Here is an 11,808-nt window from a genome sequence, read left to right as displayed (position 1 = left end):
AGAGATCTCCAGCACCAGGGTTGGGGTCCCTGCACTGACTGGATCAGAGATCTCCAGGACCAGGGCTGGGGTCCCTGCACTGACTGTATCAGAGATCTCCAGGACCAGGGCTGGGGTCCCTGCACTGACTGCATCAGAGATCTCCAGGACCAGGGCTGGGGTCCCTGCACTGACTGGATCAGAGATCTCCAGGACCAGGGCTGGGGTCCCTGTATTGACTGAATCAGAGATCTCCAGCACCAGGGTTGGGGTCCCTGCACTGACTGGATCAGAGATCTCCAGGACCAGGGCTGGGGTCCCTGCACTGACTGCATCAGAGATCTCCAGGACCAGCAGACAACAGTCATGCTCAGCCACATACTTTATACAGCAGGACTCCGAGACGAGCAACATGAGCTCTGTGGGCAATTCGTCAGCAGAAGAGCAGGAGGCAGCCTTGTGCGGCTGCAGGCTTTATTGAGCTCAGTAAGTACAGCACCGCGGCGCTGGGTCTGCCCTGCAGCACAGACACTGCAAGAGCTGATCTACCACCTCAGAGAGAAGGTCGTATCACTCTGTCAGAGTTTGTCCTGTTCTTTGATATATGATTACTTCTACTCTTAACACCCTGTGGCAGGAAAGAGGTGGCTGCAGCTGTGAAAGCAAATCAGTTTTATCCTGAGCTATCATACCTGTAGGTTAAGGCTGAGCTATCTTAACTGTTGGTAAAGCCTGCTTAAGCAGTAAAACCATCATGCAGGATATAGGCAATAAATATACGTCCCATTTCAGACTCATGCTGGATGTTTCCTGGGTCTGGAAGGTGTAACGGGGCTCGGAGCACTGGGAGCCTTGCAGAAGTGGCGCCTCCCCCCTCTGACAGTGTACAACTGTCCCGTGCCAGAGGACCTGGGCTGGCGGAGTTACCCGCTGTCCAGAAGGTGGCGATGCACATGCATGGAGCCTGCAAGTGACCAGGGTTCGAAGCCCAGCAGGGGTAGGGGAGGGCTGTATTCGTCACAAAGCCTGTACACATTGACGTGGGTCAGAGGTGACGTTCTCCGGCCTGACTAGAACACCTCCATTATTATGTCAAAAATCCGTTTAGCTCTTAAGGTTAATTATATGAGTCTTGTGCAATTAGCCCCGGGGGCAGACATTCTCATCCCCTTGGCTTGTGTTCATTTGGAAAAAGGGTAGACATTGTTGGACCCTTTGAGGATTTTGAATGTCTGTATCAGGTCGCCTTGTAATCTTCTCTATTCAAGGCTAAAGAGACTCAAATCCTCCAGCCTGTCAGTGTGGGACACTCCCTTCAGACTAAAGAGACTCAGTTCCTCCATCCTGTCAGTGCGGGACACTGTTTTCAGACTAAAGAGACTCAGTTCCTTCAGCCTGTCAGTACGGGACACTCCCTTCAGGCTAAGGAGACTCAGTTCCTGACCAGCTGCAGTTTGCATACCCCAGTGATGGCAGGTGGCTAGTCAGCTGATTCAGTCTGCGTGCCTGACGGGAGAGAGGATCAGAGGGGCTGAGTTTGTGCCGTCCTGGTTCATACGGGGGCTGAAGTATGGGTAGAGTTTCTCAGTGAAGGAGGCCATGAAGGTGTAGATATGAGAGCTGGCCTCCACATTGTACATTCAATATTGTATTAAGGCAAATACAATGCTGTATCTATACTTTTAATTACTCTCACACGTTTTAGATGAAATGAATAATCATTTGAGATAGGCTTTCTTTTAGCCAATGAATACCCTTATAGTAGAAGCTTTTGTTAAGTATCCCTCCTGAATTTACATCAGCCTAACAATGGTCTTTAGGAGACACAGTGGTACCTTGAAATGGTGGGACCCTGGGTTCAAGTCTTGACCTGGGGTGCTGTCTGTGTGGAGTTTGCATGTTCACGGGGGTGTTCTGGTTTTCTCCCAGAGTTCAAAGACATGCTGGTAGACCCTGCTGTGAGAGTGTATCTGCCCTGCCCTTGCGCCTGTTGCTTGCTGGGATAGACTCTAGCTCCCTGGCGCCCCTGAAGTGGATGGAGCAGTTACAAAATGGATGGATGTTAATGGTGCCTGTGCAGTAGAGATGTTTCCTTGCGAAGTTGTGGTGCTTCATTGCGCTGTCTGACTGTTTTCTGCAAGTTATCTCGAATAAAACCTGAGTACACTGTAGTTAACGGCTTTAATGCATTTAGGATATATCGATGAATGCTTGAAACGCAGGATTCGAATCCGAAAACCCACCTTCCTCGCTCTGCATTCCTCCTCTAACGGGACAATGCTGTGGGTCCGGTGGTCTGACTCGGCGCAGAACTGACAAATACAGGTCCGATCGGTCGTGCAGAACAGCTCCAGGAGTCTCTCGTGCCTCTTGCACAGCTTGTGCTTCAGGTGGCTCACTGGCTCCGTCAATCTGTGTGTCCTGAAGGCAGCTCCTTGATAGTGCGGCTGGACGTGCTCGTCGCAGTAGGAGGCCAGACACACCAGGCAGGACTTCACCGCCCTGAGCTTCTCCGCGGCGCAGACGTCACAGGGCACCTCCCCTGGGCCGGCGGCGCCCCCGTCAGCGCGGTCTAATCTTGTCCTCCTGAACTGCTCAGCCATTTCCTCAATAAACCTGTTAACGCTGAGATCAGGCCTTAGAGGAAAAGTCTTCTTACACAGCGGGCACTGACAACCCCCCCCCAGCTGTCCCAGTACCCCCCGATACAGGCCTGGCAGAAGTTGTGCCCGCAGGGAAGGGAGACCGGGCTGGCGAACACATCCAGGCAGATCGAGCACAGGAGCTGCTCTTCGGACAGCAGGCTGCTGGGTGAGGCCATTTCTGAGAACGGAGAAGTGGCAACAGACATAGATGAGAGGAGAAGATCATCCCATCCATCCATTTTCTAACGGCTTTATCCAGGACCAGGTCACGGGGGAGCTGGAGTCTATCCCAGCAAGTACCGGGCACAAGGGCTCAAGGCAGGGTACACCCTGGATGGGACGCCAGTCACACCGGGGCCGGTTTTCCCAGTAGCCAATTCACACACCTGCACATCTCGGCTGCCCTCAACTGCAGCTGTAGATGGAAAAGCCTACAGGGAGACACTGAGCACTGATCCTGCTGAGAAAAGAGGGGCATATTGCCAAAACAGCTGGATACAGCTGCGTCACCAAACGAACAGGGTGCGAGAGGAATCAGCGCAGTCACCCCCAGACCTTCTGATTGAAAGGGTGAACCGGAGGGAAGATCCCTCTGGACACTGAGGCCTCGGACGGAAACAGAATCAGATTTGGAAGTATCTCTGAAGGTACTGTGAATCCGATGGGATCACCGCTACAGGGACTCCTGACAGCTGGTCCTTTTCCTCTATCTTCCCAGACCCCGACGACATCGCCAGCGCTAACTTTCCTTCTAGCTCGGCTCTCTTAATGAGTGAGTGGGGTCTTCGTCGGGGTCTCAGGAGGGGGTGCCCTGTGCGTTTCATCAACAAACCCCCCACAGCTCTGGGGGGCTCGACAGCAGAACCCCGCAGTTTAACCTGAGAGAACGTCGCTCTGGAATCCGAGGCCTCGGGCATGAACAGAACCGATAACGTCTGACGGTCCCACGACTTGACTTACCCCGGCACTGCAGAAGTTCACTTCCACTTGGAAATCCCAAATTCAATTCAATTCAATTCAACTTTATTGTCATTAAACTTACACAGGTGCATAGTATAATGAAAAGTGTTTCTCATTAGTCATTTAGGTGCAGTATATAAATAGGACAGAAGATAAGACAATAGACAGTTACACAATAGCAATACCAGTAACATGTAATAACATAACATAAATAACATGTAATCAAGTAATCAAAACTGTGCAAAATTCCGCAAACAGAGAAAATATAACAGGACAAAAACAGTGCAAGGTAATTCTTGGAACAGTGCAAAAAATAGTATGGTTAAAAGTAGTATGGTTAATTAATAAATATTAAATATTATTATGCCTGTTACAGTTTTACTGGGCTATCGAGGGGCTATTCCTCTAACTTTCTGAGGGCGTTCTCTCATCTGTGGAAAACAAGCCCTTTCAGTCCTTATATCGTCATTAGTGAAGCTAACAGGGTCCAGCCTTTGAACTGACAGGTGGTTGGATGACCTGGAGAGATTGCAGGCAGCTCTGACGCAGCTTGGAAAGAGTCCAAGCTCTGGAAAAGCCTTTAACTCTTCGCGTTCCTCTGTTCCCCCTCTCCCTTCACTCCTCTGAGAGCCGGTCCTCCTCACACAAGGCCAGGGCTCCAGTCCAGCAGGGTGCTCATGTCTTCATGAAGAGGAAACAGGGCAGCAGCTCTTCCCAGCGACAGGGTGCAGCTCTGCAGGTCTCTCTCACTTCTGGACAGAGACTCAGGGGAGCTCCTCTCTGTCCAGAGCTGCTGTGCTGTGTGGCTCCTCTGCTCTGGAAGGAGCAGGATTAACCCTTCCCAACCCGCTGGGCTCCCCGCCTCTCTCAGCACCACTGACACCAGTCCACAGGTGCCCAGCTGAGTCCCTGAAAATTAAGATTTTATCATCTCACAAAAGATACATTTAATAGTCAGGAATGCTGCTATGTTGTTTAATGTGCAGGTTTTGGCATGCTTTAATATTAGACAACGAAGACAGAGTACTCTCCAGTAGGGGAGTATTTAATTCTTTAAGGAATTCATAGGTGCAGCGTTGATATTACAGCATTACAGTTACAGCAATACATTTTGGTACACGGACTTGTTAACATTGTCTTTCCTACACAGTTTTTTACCACAGTTCGGGGCGAAGTACTGTATATTTGCCTGGATGTATTTGAAAATGACTGCTACTGCTTTCACTTTGAACCTAAATGGAGCAATAGTGTCACAAAAGGAGACAAAGCTGGGAGTGTAGAATATCTTCGGACAAAACAGATGTTACTCGCAGGGTTTTTTCTGATTTTCTTTGGAGTGTGCACTGGCAGAAGAAATCACTTTGCAAAAGGGGGAACAGTGACTGTGTTACAAAGATCACTCTTCTCTGGTCTACAAAGTGGCTGCATGAGAATTATGGACCTCACACAAACACACACGATGGAGGGTTAAATTCACAGCACCGGCTTCTGAACTCTGGACTCCTCTCTGTTGAAGAAGAAGAGCCCAGAATTGTTTGTGATGTGTGTTGCTCGTGTAGGCAAACCAGCTATGGGAACTCAGGGGAAAAACAAAGCAACACAAAAAAAGAAACTCACTAAAACAAAGCAGAACCCTGAATCCACAAGGGTTCTGAATTCCTATCACACAAAATGGATGAGCTATGTGGTTCAGAATTTCTTTGACATTTCTGTTTTGTTGATGAACGTATGAGTTGCACTTGACAGATGACTGCACAGGCTTAGAAATTTGATCTTTCTGTCCAGAGTTTCCTTTACAGCTTGTTTCCTGTCCCTTCTATAGTATCTTGACACTACAAGTGGAAAAGCATCACAGGACACATAGGAACTCTCATTTAAAAGCTTTATTTCAGAAGAAAAAATGAGAAATGACAAAAGGAGTGCATTATAGCTGATTCTTTATAGTGGTATACAGTATACAGTTCGAAAGCTGCTCCTTTGTTGTGGGGATCTAACTATCAGTCGCACACACCATGTCACCTGGTTCCAGCAGAGGGCGACGCAGGGCGACGCAGGGCGACTTGATGAGATGACTGGGTGGGCCATCGAGAGATGGAGGCAGCAGGGAGATGGTCTAGGGGTCTGATGCAGGGTGGATCTAATGAGAGATACACCTTCGACGGTGTAGTTCCAGGTGAAGGGGCAGAAGAGACTGAACGATTCGACCTCACTTTACTCCGACCGTTCCTACTGAAATCACCATTAATGATCACTCCTATTGGTTTAACATTTGATCCTCAAATGAAGTGTATTTAACCTCTGATGCTTGCCTTGAGTTTGGGTATACAACTACCGTGAATACAAGAAGAAAATCCATCTCGCTGCTGTCTCCGGCCTCGTGTATTTTTGGATGTCCCGACTACGTGCTCCTTACACAAGCCAAGACAAATCGAGGACTCGGGCATCAAGAAAAACCCTCTGCCGGGCCTGGAATAAGACCAGGCCCAACACCCAGGCCGTTCTCCCACACAAATATCCACACAGCAAAGGTGGCGTTAGGGCCGGGATGATGAGAGGACACTAGGACAAGTGGAGATCTGTAAGAAACAGGGGAGAGACAGAAACTCCACTGCTAGTGGAACAGGATCCCTGCTCTGCCCCCTCAGTTACAGAGGTCCCTTTTGCAGCACGTGGCTTTGAAGTAGCGGGAGGACTGCAGGCTGAAGCAATCCGTTCCTTTGATGCATCGGCGGAAATACCCATCTGCAAGACAGAGACAGGAGGTGGAGTTTGGGGGGGGATCTGAGGGCGTTTTCTCAAGCCATCATTGTTTCATGTCATTCAAAGGGCTAGAACTGAGCCTCGTTTTTCACGATTGGGCTGCACAGGAGCGGTGACTAGCTTGCACGAGGAGGTTGCACGTCGAGGCTTCCCTGTATCCGTGAGAGTCAGTGTCTGTGCTCACGCAGCAGGTGCGCTTTAAATTCCACGCACACATGAAGCGGCTGCAGCTGTTGTTTCACTTGGGAAAACCAGAACGTGCAAGGTCTGTGCTCAGGACGTTTTCATTAAACGTCAGAGCCTAACAAACAGAAATGGTTCTTGCTTACAGGGGAAGGTGATGAAGACCATGCTGACACAGCAGTGCTGTTGGCAGTGGTCTTACAGGGAAAGGTGATGAAGACCATGCTGACACAGCAGTGCTGTTGGCAGTGGTCTTACAGGGAAAGGTGATGAAGAACATGCAGACACAGCAGTGCTGTTGACAGTGGTCTTACAGGGGAAGGTGATGAAGACCATGCAGACACAGCAGTGCTGTTGACAGTGGTCTTACAGGGGAAGGTGATGAAGACCATGCAGACACAGCAGTGCTGTTGACAGTGGTCTTACAGGGGAAGGTGATGAAGAACATGCAGACACAGCAGTGCTGTTGACAGTGGTCTTACAGGGGAAGGTGATGAAGAACATGCAGACACAGCAGTGCTGTTGACAGTGGTCTTACAGGGGAAGGTGATGAAGAACATGCTGACACAGCAGTGCTGTTGACAGTGGTCTTACAGGGGAAGGTGATGAAGACCATGCAGACACAGCAGTGCTGTTGACAGTGGTCTTACAGGGGAAGGTGATGAAGAACATGCTGACACAGCAGTGCTGTTGACAGTGGTCTTACAGGGGAAGGTGATGAAGACCATGCAGACACAGCAGTGCTGTTGACAGTGGTCTTACAGGGGAAGGTGATGAAGAACATGCAGACACAGCAGTGCTGGTGACAGTGGTCTTACAGGGAAAGGTGATGAAGAACATGCAGACACAGCAGTGCTGTTGACAGTGGTCTTACAGGGAAAGGTGATGAAGAACATGCAGACACAGCAGTGCTGTTGACAGTGGACTTACAGGGGAAGGTGATGAAGAACATGCAGACACAGCAGTGCTGTTGACAGTGGACTTACAGGGAAAGGTGATGAAGACCATGCAGACACAGCAGTGCTGTTGACAGTGGACTTACAGGGGAAGGTGATGAAGACCATGCAGACACAGCAGTGCTGTTGACAGTGGACTTACAGGGGGAGGCGATGAAGAACATGCAGACACAGCAGTGCTGTTGACAGTGGTCTTACAGGGAAAGGTGATGAAGACCATGCAGACACAGCAGTGCTGTTGACAGTGGACTTACAGGGAAAGGTGATGAAGACCATGCAGACACAGCAGTGCTGTTGACAGTGGACTTACAGGGAAAGGTGATGAAGACCATGCAGACACAGCAGTGCTGTTGACAGTGGACTTACAGGGGAAGGTGATGAAGACCATGCAGACACAGCAGTGCTGTTGACAGTGGACTTACAGGGGGAGGCGATGAAGATGGCACGGACACAGTAGTTCTGGTCACGACCACATGTCTCCACGGTGGGGGTGCAGGCACCGCCGGGTCTGTTGGCGATGCAGAGGTTGCACTTCAGAGCCTGTCCTGCAAAGAACGAGTGAAGATCCCCATTCAGAGCAGTGAGCGGGCGTGTGTCTGTTGCCCGTGTGCACTACTACTCCATCAAGAGAACACACGTCTGGGGTGGCTCCCAGGGTGAGGTGCGCGCCTTGCAATTCTGCCCTCCTCCACAAACCTCCTGACGAGCCAGAGGTCAACTAAAAGGACCGGCAGGCAGATGAAACGTTTCAAGATTGCATCCAGTGCATTTTTTTCCTTTGGTTTCAGTGCCCGCGTTGTTGCGGCAGAAATAATGGGTGAGGGTGACAGCACCACCTTGCACAACATCTTTCTACTAGTTCGTCTCTTCGGTGATCTGTCCCGTGTGATATTTTAGCCAGTAGGGGGAGATCTACTCACAAGCAGAGTTCGGTTTCTTGAAGCAACTCGGCGACATGAAAGAGGCCAGGCAAGCATGAAAGAAGCACCCACAGTCTCTCTCGGCATGGGTGCACGTCTGCTTTTCTGAATGACCTTGGCTCCCATTGTCGCTGACTGCTCGCGGAAACTGGGGGTTGAGGGACAGGTGGAACCTAGCTGTAATTAACCTCGATCGAGTTCTTCCGGGGGGAAATGTCGTAGCACAGTGGTCAGTATTGCTACCTCGCAGTGCTCGGGCCTTGGGTTCAATTTGGACCTGGGGTGCTATTTGGGTGGAGTTTGCGTGTTCTCTCTGGGTTTGCTCCAGTTTCCTCCTACTGCCACAGATATGCTTGTAGGTTAATTGGCTTCTGGGAAAACTGGCCCTGGTGTGTGTGTGTGTGTGTGTGTGTGTGTGTGTTTGTGTCTGTCTGTCCTGTGACGGACTGGTGTCCGGTCCGGGGTGAACCCTGCCTTGCGCCTGTTGCGTGCTGGGATAGGCCCCAGCTCCCCCACAACCCTGCATTGGATGAAGCGATGAGAAAATGGTTGGATGATCCCAGATCTCATCCAGCTGTTTCTTGAAAGAAGCCAGCGCATTGGTTTCAACAACATTTCTGGGCAGCTAGTTCCACACTCCCACCACCCTGTGTGTAAAGTAGAGCCTCCTGTCCTGATTGGAGGATCTCATCCAGCTGTTTCTTGAAAGAAGCCAGGATATCAGCTTCAACAACATGGCTGGGAAGTTTGATTGAACCGTACTTGCTTAACGGAACACTGCTTCAGTAAAATGGACCGCAATAGCAAACACGTCAGAACAATCAACAGGCGGGCAGTACTTGGGAAGGCTTTTTTGAAAAAAAAAAGACGATTCACTTCCTAAGCAAGGGTATGGCTTTAAATACATCTCACTATTGCCCTTTTGTGAGGGGAAAGACATCACTCCACCTGCCCCATGACAGTTTGGCGTGGAGTTTTGGAGTTCTGGCCGGTAGTCACAGACACGCTGACGATCGCAGAGTGGACAAAGGGAGGTGAAATGTAAATTTACCAAAGCCCAGAGTCAGCAGGAGAACCAGAATGCAGGTTAATCCTCTCATCTTTCTCTCAATGGTGGATACAGCTGTTTTTCTGTTTGCTCCTAGAACAAAGAATGAAGTTCAAGGAGAATGCAAGGTTAGACCCTGTTCATAGTACAGCACTCAGGATTAAAGGTGATGTTCTAGCAGGAACTGAAGGGGCCACTAATTCCTTTTCAGGCTTACAGGTGAAGCATAACCTATCCCAGCAACAAGCAGGTGCAAGGCAGAGAGCACCCAGAATGGGCCCATGAGAACATGCAAACTCCACACAGACAGCACCCCTGGAGCTGAACCCAGGGCCCCAGTGCTGCAAGGCAGCAGTGCTCACCACTATACTAATGTGCCACTTATTTTAAGTTTTTGAATTATTCATACAAGTAAGCCAATATGTGGGTCAAAACTAATATATATGCTACTTTATCATACTGTATATATAGCTAAATACTCATAATAATTTAATGTCCAGCAAATACTCGGGTGACACCCAGATGGGACGGAACACACTTATCAAGAGTCACGCCATGTTTACTTCAATGTACAGTGCACTTCCCTCCTTTGAATGTTGATCTCAATATATTTCTCAGAACACTTCATCACAGACTCCAGGCCCTGTGTGTGTGAGTAGGTGTAATACTGGTGACGCCTTTCATCACAATTAGAACAGGAGATGTAGATCTATTGTATTATGGCTAGAATACAATCTTACGGGGAATATTACAATACATCTCACAGAGACAGGCACTTAAATCATTACTTAGTAACAATAATATTTTAGTAAGAAGCTGCTACTGCAGCTAGAACTGCACTCAGTCCTGTACTTTAGTGTTCTCTAGAGGGCAGCAAAGGGCATCGCTAACAAACACTGTTAGGGTTAGTAATTAATAATAATAATAATTGTTTACACTTATGTAGCGCTTTACAGGTAATGGGGATCCCCTCCACCACCACCAGTGTGCAGCCCCACCTGGATGATGCTCCAGTCTGCTCACACACACCAGCTCTCAGTGGGGAGGAGAGCAGAGTGATGAAGCCAGTTCAGAGAGGGGGGTTATTAGGAGGCCATGATTAGTTAAGGCCAGGGGGAAATTTGGCCAGGATGCTGGGGTAACACCCCTACCCTTTTTGAAAAACAGGCAATGTTTATTGAAGTTGGCACTGACCCAGCGTGCAGAGCTGTATACTGACACAGGATATTCCCAGTTAGTCCACTGAATTGCAGTGGGCTCAGAGTGACCAGACTGCGCTGACGTGTCAGGACACACAAACTGTTACTGATTCTAAAGGATTGTTTTGTAATCACCTCGACTACTGATCCCAAGATACTGGAATCATAGTACAAACCAGCGCAGGGCTAGCTGTTGGTGTTGAACAAACAGCACAGTTGTTTTGAAATAAGGGCAACCTTTCTGTCCTCCTTGGTCCTGTGTTGGAGCCCATGGACACTGGTACTGACACTGAATAATATACTGTTATTCGTATATTCCATATACACCCACACAGTACTGCAATAGAGAGAGCATCCAGACACCCACACATTTGCTAACAGCTGCATCCACTACACAGGTTGGAGTCTATCCCAGAAAGTAATGGGAGCAAAGCAGGCCACACCCTGGATGGGACACCAGTCCATTACAAGGCAGATACACACACACACACACACACACACACCACACACACACACACACACACACACACACACACACACACACACACACACACACACACACACACACACACACACACACACACACACACACACACACACACACACACACACACACACACACACACACACACACACACACACACACACACACACACACACAGAACGGGATTGGTCAGCGCTGACACAAACACTTCGCTGATGTTTCTCACCACTCACCTGTGCTGTTTCCCACGAGAATCTTTCACACGTTGCGATGACGTTGACATATTGATTTGTGATCAGCGCACGCTGTGATCAGGGTGAGGTCAACGATTGTGCGGATTGTGAGCGATTGGACGCCAAACGACACCAAGTCACTCCTGCGCTCTTTAAACTCCAACTGCAAAACAACACATACTGTAACTCCGGTCTGCAGCTCTCGTCTGAGGAAGCCTTCGGATTTCTGCAATCAGGGATGAAGGATTAGGCCAGTGGGTGATTGTGTTAGGTTACAGTAATGGAATGGTTTGGTTAGAATAACAGGAAACAACAACTGCATGGAGCTCACTCAGCTTGTAGTCCACAGTGATTGCTCCCAGGATCTCATGTGTTGAAGGAGGCCAAAGTATAGGCTTCAAGTATTGGGCTGAGTAGCTAAGGATGGATGAGGAATAAGAC

At 49.2% G+C, this 11,808-nt stretch overlaps 1 long non-coding RNA gene and 1 pseudogene across 1 annotated transcript; both read right to left on the bottom strand.

Moving 5' to 3' along the window:
- Positions 1–259: 259 nt before the first annotated feature.
- Positions 260–2,800, bottom strand: LOC148660534 (E3 ubiquitin/ISG15 ligase TRIM25-like; annotated as a pseudogene).
- A 2,652-nt stretch (positions 2,801–5,452) lies between these two features.
- On the bottom strand, positions 5,453–9,540 carry LOC148660533 (uncharacterized). The gene is made up of 3 exons (XR_015939812.1): positions 9,455–9,540; positions 7,906–8,028; positions 5,453–6,326 (listed from the first exon to the last, which is right to left on the bottom strand). It is a non-coding gene; the product is annotated as an uncharacterized LOC148660533 (long non-coding RNA).
- Between the last annotated feature and the right edge of the window lie 2,268 nt (positions 9,541–11,808).

This window comes from Lepisosteus platostomus, chromosome 6 (genome assembly GCF_059453375.1).
Source record: "Lepisosteus platostomus isolate fLepPlt1 chromosome 6, fLepPlt1.hap1, whole genome shotgun sequence".
Lineage (NCBI taxonomy): Eukaryota > Metazoa > Chordata > Actinopteri > Semionotiformes > Lepisosteidae > Lepisosteus > Lepisosteus platostomus.
The sequence above is the reverse complement of the archived record's forward strand: the minus strand, read 5'-3'. Positions and strand labels throughout refer to the sequence as shown.